Source organism: Patella vulgata, chromosome 6 (genome assembly GCF_932274485.2).
Source record: "Patella vulgata chromosome 6, xgPatVulg1.2, whole genome shotgun sequence".
In the NCBI taxonomy this organism is placed as follows: domain Eukaryota; kingdom Metazoa; phylum Mollusca; class Gastropoda; family Patellidae; genus Patella; species Patella vulgata.
In genome coordinates this window covers 44,333,310-44,346,927 of record NC_065884.2, presented here as the reverse complement: position 1 = coordinate 44,346,927, position 13,618 = coordinate 44,333,310, and the positions used below count along the sequence as shown (strand labels likewise).

At 34.9% G+C, this 13,618-nt stretch overlaps 1 protein-coding gene across 3 annotated transcripts in view; it reads right to left on the bottom strand.

Moving 5' to 3' along the window:
- Positions 1-12,677, bottom strand: part of LOC126824373 (uncharacterized) — a 40,510-nt gene extending 27,833 nt beyond the window's left edge. The window contains exons 1-2 of one of the 3 annotated variants that reach the window (XM_050553588.2): positions 12,516-12,677; positions 8,852-8,903 (exon numbers count right to left, since the gene is read on the bottom strand). The gene's annotated coding sequence lies outside the window, so the exon portion shown is untranslated. Of the gene's footprint in view, positions 1-3,337; positions 3,488-8,851; positions 8,904-12,515 lie in introns of all 3 variants that reach the window. The other 2 variants (XM_050553587.2, XM_050553586.2) reach the window with 2 other exon arrangements.
- Between the last annotated feature and the right edge of the window lie 941 nt (positions 12,678-13,618).

The following is a 13,618-nucleotide window of genomic DNA, read 5'->3' as shown; positions in this document are numbered from 1 at the left end:
AATGAATTTTATTATATTAGTCATCTGGCAGATAATAAATTATTATGTTACATTCGGCATAGTAGTCGCACACATCACCTTTTGTCTACTTTGGTCACCTTCCAGCTGCCTGGAGTTGTTGGCAGATCAAATTCTTCTCATCACTTTACATATTACTAGTCTAATTTGGTCAGCTTCCAGCTACACAGAGTTGTTCCCAGATCAAAATCTCTTGGGTGGTGAGCCTCCATTACAATATGCTTCACATCACCTTTATGTACTTGTCTAATTTGGTTACCTTCCAGCTGCACGGAGTTGGTGCCAGATCAAAATTTTTTTGGGTGGGTGTGGTCAGTGGTGTTCTCCATTGTAATATATTCATGCTGAGCTAGCATTATAGTTAGTTTTTTTTATAAAATTTCAAATTTCACTGACTACAGACATGAGGCCCAAGGACCTTAATCCCTAATTGATTAAAATTTAAAATTAAAGCAGATGATTGTCGCTAGCAATTTTCCGACATCTAATTTTCAACAACTTAATCCAAGTCAAAATGTCCTAAAATCGTTTAAAGAAAACAAACTCAAAATATTAATGGTAGAAAATCGCCCAGCTTGATTTCAATCAGATATAAAAGAGGTCCTTCAAAGATTTCAATGAAGAATATAAATATAAGTGGTGCTTGTTTTGACTATATTCTATTTACATCGTCTGATGCCAAATTTTCAGACCATCATAACTTGATTGGAATTGAACCATTTTCGATTCATATTCCTTTGAGAAAATCAGTTTTCACAAAATTGTAGTTTGCAAGGACTTTAAATGTGCACTGAAGATTTCACTTAGAATGAGAACCATTTTTATTTTCTTGATTACATTAAAGAGACCATCAAACATTTTCAAAACATCATAAAATGACAAAATATGATCTTAAAAAAAAAACTGTTGAAATATTTAAAGAGAAAAAAACTTTTAAAAAATATTTTTTTTAAACCCTAATTCATTTCAACAAATCTAAATAAGCAGAAGCATTGCCATCTAGCAACAGTTTCTAACTTTTCCTTTATAATGGATGCCTGCTCTGCCTCTCTGAACAAATCCAGAGAAACATCACCATACTAACCAAATTTGGTTGAAACAAGCCAACTGAGGCTGATGTCCCCCACCAAATTGAAAAAGTAATTAGATGACATACATTTTCTACTTTCAAATTTTTCTTTTTTATAGCATCGATCATTTTGATGTAATGATATACACTAAGTTTCGCCATTCTCACTCAATTAGAATCAAAGTTGTCAAACTCCAAAGTCTCAACCAATCAAAATTGCTCATCATCAAATTTAGTCAAGGTATTGATCGTACTGAAACTATACTCAGAGTTTCACCACTCTCACTCACTTGGAATCAAAGTTACATCCCTAAACATTGATGCATAAAATGTTCATTATTGAACTTAAGTCAAGGTACTGATATATAGTGAAAATATTGGAAATGTGTGACAGACAGACAGATGGACGGACGAACACAAGCAACTTCATTTGAACAATTCTGAATCACAATCACTGCAAGCTAAGTAACATTCATTATAAATTTTTATCAAAATCTGTCAAGTGAATAAATCCCATTTACTACTCTGCGGTGCTTCTATTCTCCTCCACCCTTTTGGGGCCCATTTCTTTCAACAAACTTCAACATCTAAGGATGATTCCCATTAAATGTCAAAGAAATCTATTCAGCTCTTTTATAGAAGAAGATTTTTCAAATGTTAATCTAAATTTACTCCATAAAAGGTGCCCTCTACCCAGCCCCTATCAAGACAAGCATTTTCATTATAAACCAATCTGAATAAACACCACCCTGGCAATTTTGATGAACCAAATTTTGGTGAACTCCATAAAAGTGCTTGCAGAGTATTCAAAAATGACTAATTGCTTACACCAACCAGCTAGTCGGACAGCAATTATGATACAAGCCCTTTAGGCCTGATCAAGTAATAAAACCTTTGCATATAAGCTAATAAAACATCCACTCAACACAAACTAGGTCATTTTGGGACTAACATATGGTTCAATTTTATTTCAATAATTTGCTTGCGCATGGGGGTCTTTAGCAGAGGGAGGAAACCGGAGAAAATCCACGAGGTTGGACAGGCGACTCTACTCCTTGTCACGTACAACCGGTGAATCGAAACCACGCCAGTTGATTCAATGACAGACCTTATGATACAGTGCGCACACGCTAACCATTCGGCCATCCCCCTCATTTGCATATTGAAGAGAACAGGACGGGCATTGAGTTAGTTGCAGCCAGTTAATGATGCGTTATTGGACAATAATAAAAATATTATCTATATATTGTTTAGTCAATCCTACTGCCTTCAACTTTTGAGGTTTCCTGTGCAAAACAGTAGTCTCAAAATATATTTATTCAATTTGGAAGTTTGTTTATATAAGTAATAAAATGTTTTATCTCAGTTATTACGAGTTATACAACACGAAAAATCAATACAATAATAACAAATATAAAATCATTTTTTCTTGCACTTAACATCTGTTACACATTGATAAAAACAGGTTCCAACATTACTAATACCATAATTTTAAATGACACGCAAACTGGATATCTAGTGACATTTTAAAATCTGGAATAAGCATTTTCCTGCTTGTCTGATTTCAGATAGGTGTAGCTTTTGGTTATCGTGAAGGGTAAAAAATGGCATACATTTCAAACAAACAGTTGTGAAAAACAATGATTAGCTTTAACAAATATTTAGAACAACCATTAGCTGGTTGCATTATGACATGTTACTATAAGTTGTCTGCTATATCATTCAGCCTGGCAGTCAAGTTCTCAAGTACACAAAATACTAGGAAAAACAAATATGACTAAATATTGCATTTAAAATGTAATATTTTTATGCACAGAACAATTTAAATATTAGCTGTAATCACTATGAAATATTTATAATTAAGTACAAATAAAATGAAATGAAATGGGGTTTAACGTTTTACTTTTCTGCAGCAACCGAGGTAATGAAGACAGTCTTATTTCATGCAGCATGCTATAAGGGACATTCTGCCCAGACAGTAGTACTATGACCCGGGCCCGTAGCCAGCCCCCCTGAAAAAATGTTTCCCCCCCCCCCCCAAAAAAAATTTGCCGACCATAGCTCTAAAATACCTACTGTAGACTGTGCCGGGTGTGCCCCCCCCCTAAAAACTTCACTGCCCCTCCGCAACCAGCAAGCTAGCTACGGGCCTGCTATGGCCTACTCTTAAATTTTGAATTCCAACTATCACAGGTTCTTTTACATGCATGCCAACATTTTTTGTATTATTTTAATGACTAGGTACTGTACTTTTGCTTGCCAATCGCTCTGTCCTACACCACTGACAAGGGGAAACCACACTGGAAAATCCTGCGGCACTTTCTCGGCCTACACCAGAACTTGTCCAATCAATAACCAAAATAACTGTTAGATCAACACAATCCAATACTTTATCTTGACCTAAATAAAACAGTTTAAGTTGTTTAACTTCAAACGATAATGTTCAAAGCAGAAATACTTCAATACAGAAAACAATATCTCTCCTACCTAAATTAGAAATAAAACACAGAAGTTACAAAAGGTAAATGTCAGCATGCTACTGTACCATCAATCATAACTGCACATATGTAATTTGATATGAAATAAACCCAGGGATCTCTATTAATTGGTTGATTATAGTGGGGGGGCTGCAGTCGTTTGATGTTTGAAAAACCCAATTACTAGAAGAATGAACTGGCAACTAGGTATCATAAATCAATCTCTTTTTTTTATTCAATTGCAAAGTGTTGATTATTACAGGTGCAACAAAATATGCTGTGCATTCTAAAAGCATATCCATCCAAATGCATTCTCTATTATCAGCATTTAATAACCACCAGTTGACATATTTCTACATTTTGCCAAGACACAATTTGAAATTCGCAGGGAACCTGGCATTCTCCAATGAAATTGCATGAAAATAGGTCTCTGTCATTCCTCAACCAATCAAGCTATGATCTCTATTACCATATAAGGCCAGACCATTGCACAAGGTGAAAGACTTTTTAAAAAGATCAAATTTTGCACAAAAACTGCACAATCTGATAATACATGAAAGTCTGCTATGTCTTTTGAAGATTGATTAAAGGGTGTATGACTTTATTTTTCGTAACCGTAAATGGGTCTAAAAGCACATATTAATGTAATTGAGTATATATATTAAGTGATTTATATTCAATTTCTTAATAAACAATTGTAATTTCTAATCAATTATGTTCGGTGAAATATGCAAACAGTCCAAAGTGAACGACAATCGTTTACGCCAAATTAGCCCATTCTTCACGTTTTTTTTAATTATCTTTTTATCATTTGTGAATCAACCATTATAATTTGTGAAAGTTATACTGGATGAAGTTCTTTATGTAATTTTGTATTACTTGGTGAGATTGTCCACTGAGAAAAAAAGGAATAAGAAAAACTAATTTCTTCAATTATAAAGCATAGATTTTGACTTCCAATGCTTGTGAACATCATAAGATTACATGGATTCTTAAACAGGGGGTTGGGTGGCCTTTAGATCATAATGTCTGTCATTGAGTCATTGTATGTGACAAGTATGGTCAGTGGTCACTTGTCCAACCTCGCGGTTGGGTTTTCTCCGGATCCTCCTACTGCTAAAGAACCCTATGTGCAAGTAAATTAAAGACATAAAATCGATCATAAGTTATCCCCGAAATGACCTACGGTAGTTTGTGTCAAGTGGATGTTATACCCAATTTCTCCCTCTTGCTAAGCAGGATTTGTTGACATCGTTTAAGGAACTTCTTGGCCACATAAGGCAATGTCTATGTTTTACTATAGAAAAGACTTTGTACAGTATATTGGGTTAATTGCAGAATACATCATAGAGTCAAGTGGAGAACAAAATATATTTAAAATCTACATTAAACTACAGTCACCAATGTGTTTTCCTCACAGATTCCAGGGTTCATCAAAACTGCTGGGTCATATATCATTGTCTAATTCACCCCCAAGGGTAATCTGGTGCTGGGGTGAATTAGTCAGGTAACAGATTTGAAATAATATGCACCTTTATCTCACAGTTCCAGTTTAAACAATATAACATTCAATTCCTGCATAATCAAACAGAAACTTTATTTTATCCAATAATTTTGTTAATTGAAATTGATGACAGATATTGTAGAAACACAAAGACAAATATAAAACAAGCCTTCAATTTAAAATGATTAATAATGACTGTGTTAATCGAATCGTTGCAAATATAAAAGAAAGCCATAACTAAAAAAAACGTACCAGTGTAGGAAAATGACATAGAATATCAATAGCTTTACCATCCAGTGTTGTTTGATCAATTAATTTAATATTAGATTTCTATTGATTGACTTGTATTTTCCATCAAACATGGTAATAGAAGTGTATCTGGAATGTTTCATAGTGTTACAAACATATGAGAAGGTAAATTAATCACTTGTCTGTGTATGCAAGTGGTACCACTTTATATTACAGATGTAGAAAGAGGTGAATTAATATACTTTTTAAAATAAGATGATTACTTGCTTATCACTTGTGCCCAGTACATTCCATGTGGTGTGGAATTTAACATTTAAATCCTATTCATTTATTACTTGTTTATGAAATCGTATAATTGAGAACACATCATTGTATTAATTGTTGGGGTCACGGTGGCTAAGTGGGTAAGATGCTGGCTCGCTAGCCTGGAGGTCGGGTGTTTGATTCCTGCATTGGCTGAGAAAGTTCATCCAGATTTTCCGGCGTGGTTCCCCCTTGTCAGTGATGCAGGACGGAGGGCCTGACAAGGACAGCTGTCTGCTCATTTGGATGGGACGGAAAACTGAGGTACTGTGTACACATTGGCGTGCACATAAAAGATCCCTTGACAGCTGGAATTTGATATAAGAGTAGCACACTGTATGGCGTATGCCCGTCTTCATTAGCCCAGTTCGGAGCAGAACAGTAGGACGTTAAACCCCATTTCATTTCATTTCTGTATTAATTGTTAATTCAAGAGGCCACTGAAAGCAACATTATTGCAACGAGAGTGAAGAAGGATCCCTCAAGCAGTCTTTTAGAGGCTTAATAATTGTTTCTTCCATGCGTTGGTGTTGGCATGGCCTCCATGGGTTGTTGATTTTACATGTGTCCTGCCTACAATCATGCCAAAAATGACATTTCCGATTTTGTCTTGTTAGCCAAATTTACCAGAAAGTTACTTTCTCAGTTTTTATAACGGATATTGTAATATACTCTTCAAGTAAAGAAACGCAATGTGACATTTCGTCGTCAGTATACCCTCGCCCTACTATCGCCTCATTGCAACAGGAACCGTGACTCGTTGCTGAACCAAACTGTTCTCCAGTGTTGCTGTGGCCATACCCTGTGTGTCTGAACCCATTGAAGTCGGATTTGACAGTGTCAGCGTATTTCAAAACAACAGCTCTAAGGGGACATCTGACTCGTAATAAGGTTTCACGTAGGCGTCTATGGACTGTCTGGTCTGAGATCCTACGCTGTCCAGGAATTGCTGCTGCAGTAGAGGTCGCTGTTGTGAACCGTTTCACGTAACCAGATGTGACGATCCAGGGCAAGTGGTGTCACAATTGTTTGGCCTGATCTTGGGTGGTCACTTGTTGATCTTCGCTGTCGGTACCTATCCCAAAGGCGAGAAATGGTATTCTGGGAATCATTTAATAGCTTGGCTACATCTGTCTGGTATTCACCTGCTTGTAACCAACCGATAGCATTGTTGCATTGGTCTCCTTTCAGATGTGGCATCACTTGGCTCGTTGAGTGTTTACATGTGTAACTGATTTTGAAACCGAGAACCCCAGGATTTTAAAGGCCTTAGATTTGGGTTTCATGCGAAAAGCTTGCGAATTTCTTAAACTCATGTGTCTTGGTGCAATTAAGCAAAAAAAAATTTCAGCAAAAAGTATGACCAGTCACAATTAGTGACCCTACATTTAAAACCAATAATGAATTTCTTTTATCCTTACATAATGACATTAAAAACAAGTAAGATTTATGGAAACAACAATCCCGTTCAAATAACAAGTTATGAAAATGGGCTGTGCATTTCTTTTTTTGAAGAGTATATTATAATTGGCTACATTGGTACATACATTAGATGCATATAAACTTCAATTGATGAAAAATGTGTAGCAAGTAAACACGAGCGAAACAGTAAAAAAATTGCAATATAATGAGTATGCTGCTCCGTACCACCCTCAATACATTGCATCAACCATCAAAAGGCCTAGGCCTGCCCAACCTCGTGGATTTTCTCTGGGTGCTCCGGTTTTCTCCCACTGCTAAAGACCCCTACATGCAAACGAATAATTGAAATAAAAATTGAACCATATGTAAGTCCCGAAATGACCTAGTTTGTGTTGAGTGGACATTAACCCCCCCTCTCTCTCTCTCTCTCTCTCTCTCTCTCTCTCTCTGTCTCTCTAACCCTTATTGCTTCTATTTTAGTTTCTGTGTCTATTTCAGCCACTACACTAATTCTGTCTTTATTACCTAATATGAAGTCAGCAGATGCTCAGATTATAATAGTAAGTGCAGGGGGACTGCACCACACATAATTTACACAAAAAAAACAAATCTACGGACAAGACACAATACGCAGAAATCACAAACAAACGAACATATCAAATTAAGTGAATGGACTGCAGTCAAATTAATTTTATCTAGTGTAATTACCTTACTCAAATGATATGAGGTCACCAGATTTTCAGACTGTGCACACTGGTCACAACTGTGTTAATTCTCCCAGAATAGGTTGATTCTATTTAGTCTCACCTGCTCCAATCGAGCTTAGACAACTCTAGCAATGTCACAGATGGATGATATCATTTATAATCCTTGTTTTATTAAACAGTACATTATCAACATGTCTATATACTTAGTTAGCTGAATATAAAGAGTTCAGTCAGAAACGTTGTATGGGACTGTTTTATATGGTCGCCAATGAATGTTATCATCAATTTTATTGCTGGTCTGTATGTGCTGTCATTGACTACTTGTCTACTCAGTGCACGAACCGTGAAAGACTTCAATGTATCACACTAAAATAGATGTAGGGTATAAAGTAAATTCTTAGTTTTGTGTTTAGTCTTATTTATTCCCAAGTGTGGTCACAACTCTCCCATCCTGTGACAGGTACCCAAATTTTTCTACTTTTGTCAGAATATAACTAACTATCAACCATTTTGGGTGGTTGGGTTGCCGAATGGTTAACCGATGTGCATTGCATCATCAGGTCTGTCACTGAGTCTAACCCTTACTGTCAATTCCCTGGTTGTACGTAACAAGGAGTAGGGTCACCTGTCCAAACTCGTGGGTTTTCTCCAGGTACTTCGGTTTCCTCCCCCTTTCCTAAGAACCCGAAGCGCAAGTGAATTAATGAAGTAAAATTGAACTAGATGTTAGTCCTAAAATGACCTAGCCTGTGTCGAGTTGACATTAAACCCCATTTCTTTCTCTCATTATCAACCCTTTTGACCAAATATGCAATAATGTGATTTTCAAAGGGATTTTTTTTCTAAGAAAATGAATATTAATAGTATTTTAATATGAGATTCTTGGTAGCATAGATTGGAATATGAGTTTTGAAGAATCTTGCTCTAATTTGACCTGTAAGATTCAAAAAGTGTTCAGTGGAATAAATTGCAATGTTTGCCCAAATTATTGCGACTGCCTGAATATTTAGAGGATACTATTTCCCTATTTGCCATAGGTCACTTAATTCTCTCAGGTCAATGGTTCTCTCTGAACAACTACACTTGTAAGTAACATATTCACCTGAAACTGTGATGTGATGTGCATTTAATCTTTTTAACAGCATTAATATTCACTAAAATTATAATACAATCAAAAATATCAACATCAACTTCTAAAGTAGATTTCTATATTGTTCGAAAAGCAAAATTTTATGTTCGTCTAGTCATCCTTTAATGGACGTTTTGATGCAATAAACATCTTATCTTATCTTATCTTATCTTTTACTTATTTTGGCAAAATGTAATCCCTTTGACTTGTTGGACACATAACTGACCAAAAACTAAATTAAACAAACCAATTAATTAATCTTGATAATTTCTTAAAGATGCTGATTGTTATTGGGAAGATTTTGAATACCTTGTAAACTAAAATATTGGGAAAGTTTGATCTCAGCTGTAAATACTGGGTAAAAATGAGATTGAATCTAAGGTAAGAGATTGATATAATGGTTCTGATAAATAATCAATTAAATATTGTACACAAAATGCACAAGCGGAAGCTGTGACTATAATTAAGCATCCTTTAATTAATATAGAAGTGCCTGAAATATTTTAATTTGGCCAGTATTGTGTATGGGTAAAAGTGATATCAACATCTAATGAGACTAAGTCACATTATAGTCACGATGACATCTGTGAATAAATTTACAATAAAAACATCTAAAAGCACAAATGAGATTAATTGTAAAGAGGCATGTTGATGTAGTGATATTTTGCATGTCACATCACATTTCCAACATGGTTGTGGTTCTTGTTCCATGTACATTCACCCGTATTTCAGTAACCAGAAAATAATATCATATTCAAAATTAGTCATCACATATCCAATGATGATTCTAATAATTGAATATATATTCAAATATTCAACTAAATTTACAGGATCAATATTTGGATACCAGGTGTCTTTCCAGATCTCTAGAATTTATGTGAATATTTCAATATCGTTTTATTTTTGCTTTCATTTATTTTTGAATTTTAGCTATTCTCCCTGAATTAATATTATATAAAATATTTCTTAAAGGCAACAATAAACTAATCAAATTTGACTTGTTTTATTGGCCTTTTTTTGATATGGAATAACAAACCCACAAAACTGGCCTAATTATAGAAAATCACCAAACTGGCCTACTTATCGGGGCAAATAAAAAAAAAGGATCTACAAGACGATAATGTCTCCAAGACAATGAGGCCTAGGAGGGTGTGAGCCCCAGGTTTCATCCGCCCACCCCACCCCTACACAACAAATGTCAGTTTTGTAAAATGCATTGAATGAGTTCCGAACAATTCCGATAGAAGCTGGTGAGCCCACATCACAGTTTCCCCTAGTACCGGAATATCTGGCCCTCCCAATCATATCACAGCACGCAACCTAGCAAAACATATCTTAGTCATGCCGACAACCATGTGTCCTTTCCGAAATAAGAATTTCTTACAATCCGCTCCATAATTTGTTTCATTTATCAGCAAAGGATGGGTTAAGTATCGATAATGTCTCTTTGATAATAACTGCTCTAAAGATTAAGAGTTTATACAAATTGCATATAAATATATTTTGTAGCTCACTGTGGTAAAATAAATAGGTGTGTATTTCTTTTTTTGTCATCGAACTTTTTTCCTTATATTGAAAATATACAATCTGTTCTCAGGTGGACGACACTACTTATCATTAAATAAAAATGTGTACACAATTATCATACACAATATGACATTCTAATCTAACTTATAATAAAAATGTAATAAATTCAATTTTCACTGAATTTGGTAACAGCAATCAATAAATGGCAACATGCCAGAATAAATGTCAAATATAGTCATAAATGATGTTTTCAATATGCTGTGTTCAGAATATGAATCTTTTAATCATTGCGGTCTCTTCATATAAATATACATAATTAAGTGATGATTTACAAAATTTATACTTTTGTATGTAATTTTATACTCATGGCTATCCATGAGTCCTTACATGTATCAGACATACAGACACTTTAAATAATCGGGCTTTGGCCAGAGATAGTCTGCAAACCTGGAATAACTGATCGAGGGGACTGCAATAAAGGACAGGTCACCTGTTATTTCTTGGGAGTACAGTACTAAAATTGTGATATGCTGCCCTGTCCCAGCCTCAATAGGAACAACTTTATTGGGTGTGTGATGAATAAACTCGGAACCCCCACACAGCCACTAATGTGAATGTAGCAAAAACATCATCAGTTTTGTGAGCTTGCTGGGAATTTCAGTTTGAATTTTTTTTAAATTGTCATGCCTTTTGGTACAAACATGGTGTATATTGTGTGGTAAAGAACCCTGTATATGTAAAAAAAAAAAACAATTTGCACATTTTGAAATAGTCCATTGATAATGATACCATCTAAAAATTAAATATATTTTACATCTATGATGTGTCACACTTTAAATTTCTTTACTTTCTTTAGACAAAACCATCAGTGTGCATTAGAGAGAAAAAAAAACATTTTTTTTATATTTTTAATTGTCTACAAATTTATCTGGACCATAATTTGTACAACTACACCTATGTATCAGTTTCCATGACCCCATAATGGCTCTATACTGTACAATTTGATAGCCTTTCTATTGTTTGCCTTGACCTGGGCTATTATCTTACCACCCTAGTGTCCCTAGTACACTTTAATTGTCCAACATTCTACAAATTCCTTTATATGTTTACATTTATTCATGTTTTCTACTATAGCTAGCCCACCTGACAAAAACCACCCTTGTTAGATATATGTCTAGTAAAGAAAAATATTAATACAAATGTTTCTTAGTATATATTAAAACTTGAAAATATGGTGGAAATTCTAAAACAAAAATTGAAATCACTTAAACACTGTATTATGCGGGGCCGGTGTTAATAGGGACAATGAATGAAATCGAGCTGCTGAATAAACCATGTCCATGAAAATGCCCGTCAAATACCATTCCAGCATCCTGAATCACAGTGCAAATGATACTGTGTTGTGTTTTTTTATAAGATTCTAAACAGACATCTCCCTGTAGCATATATGCATAGGTGCTTAAATTGTTTCCTGTAAACCTATGTTTTCATATTTTCTACATTCTAGTACCTCGATGTAAAGCTGAGCTGTGATATATCTAAAAATCTTTCAACAAGATAATTTGTTTATTGAGGTGTGATGGAAAATATACCATCATAATAAAAAAAAAATAGGTTACACTACACAGAGTAAACATTGTATTTTAGAGAATCTTGTGTAAAAAGAAAAAACTTTGTTCAAAATCTTAAAGTTTGCAAATTTAAGTTGCTTTTTGTGGAAAAAATTTTGGGATATATTAGAATAACTTCCATCCCTGCAAGTATCATTCTACCTCAGTATATGTACAAATTCGAAATAAGAGTATATATAAATGGACACCTGTATGAGTGCTCACCTTCTAATTTGAAAGAAAAGAAAAAGAAAACAAAATCAAGTAGGTCAATATATATGTTTGCGTTTAAAAGACAATTGGCAATGCCAGCAAGATATAAAATTATTCAGGATTTGGAAATACAATGGTTGACTTTTATAAAATAGCCAGCACTGAACAATAGAACATTAACATTACATAGTGTGTATAGACTATACCGGGACAACCCGAAAGAAATAACACCTGAATTTCATAGCTTCTGTTATATAAACTGTTTAAAAATTGCAAACAAAACTTACATTCATATATTTGACTGTATTTCCAAATTATTCTGCAGCCCGGTTTACACTAGTTATCGTTTACATACAACAGTACTTAATATTAACAAGTGGCTGTCGTCGGTTTACTGCTATACAACAGGCGGCCGTACTGATATTATATATAACCAATTCATAGCCTCGGATGGCAGGTACACACGCCACACCTGGCCGCAGGTCTGCATCAGGCAGTTGTCCAGAGCACCCACAAGACTTGCTTGAGATTGTTAAATTTCGATTGCTCTGTGCATCTTAATTTTACGTGCATGTCAGTGTTTACGCGCATAGACGTACGAATTGGGGTTGAGGGCGTGGGGTGGCTTTTGTCCCGTCCGAAAAATGAGTCGATGTTCCTTGACAGCCAGCCCCACCCCACCCCTTCGTCCTGTGTATTTCTGAGAAAATGACAATGACAAAATCCCGAGGAACACCGGAATCGAATCATTGTGATGGTTTTAGTGGCACCAATCTTATAGAATAAAATAAAACAAGTTAAATGTTTAACCTACAAACGTTAGGGCCGCGCTTTAATTAAAGAAGTAAGAGGCAGTGGTTTATTTTAATTCCCACCTTCATCAGCCTAGTCGGTGCAGCAGTAGGACGTTAAACCCCATTTCCTTTCGTTTATTTTAAGCTGATATAGTGGTTACATCGAATGCCACCTTTACTATTTGAATATTCTAATTCGTTATTTGAATGCTAATCGAATATTCATTACAGTTTAAATAATCAATATCTGCATTGTTTTGGCGGCTTTTTCAGATTTCTATGTGAATGTTTAAAAACAATATACTTTTCATTCTATATAATATCCTTGTTTTTGAATATTTGTTTTTTGCATTGTAGTAACGTTATTTCCCATGGGAGATAAAAAAAATGATTGCATTGAAGTAATATTGAATACAGGATAAGAGACAAAAACTGAATACGTTCTATTAGTTTTCATATCAAACGAATGTCTCAAAAATCAGTTCGATCAGCCTGGAAAAACTATTGGAATGTTCTAATATTCATGTGAGCGCTAGTGCGCGTGGAATGCAGTTAAACACTGTCAACTCTGCACACTCTTTTGATGAAATAATAAT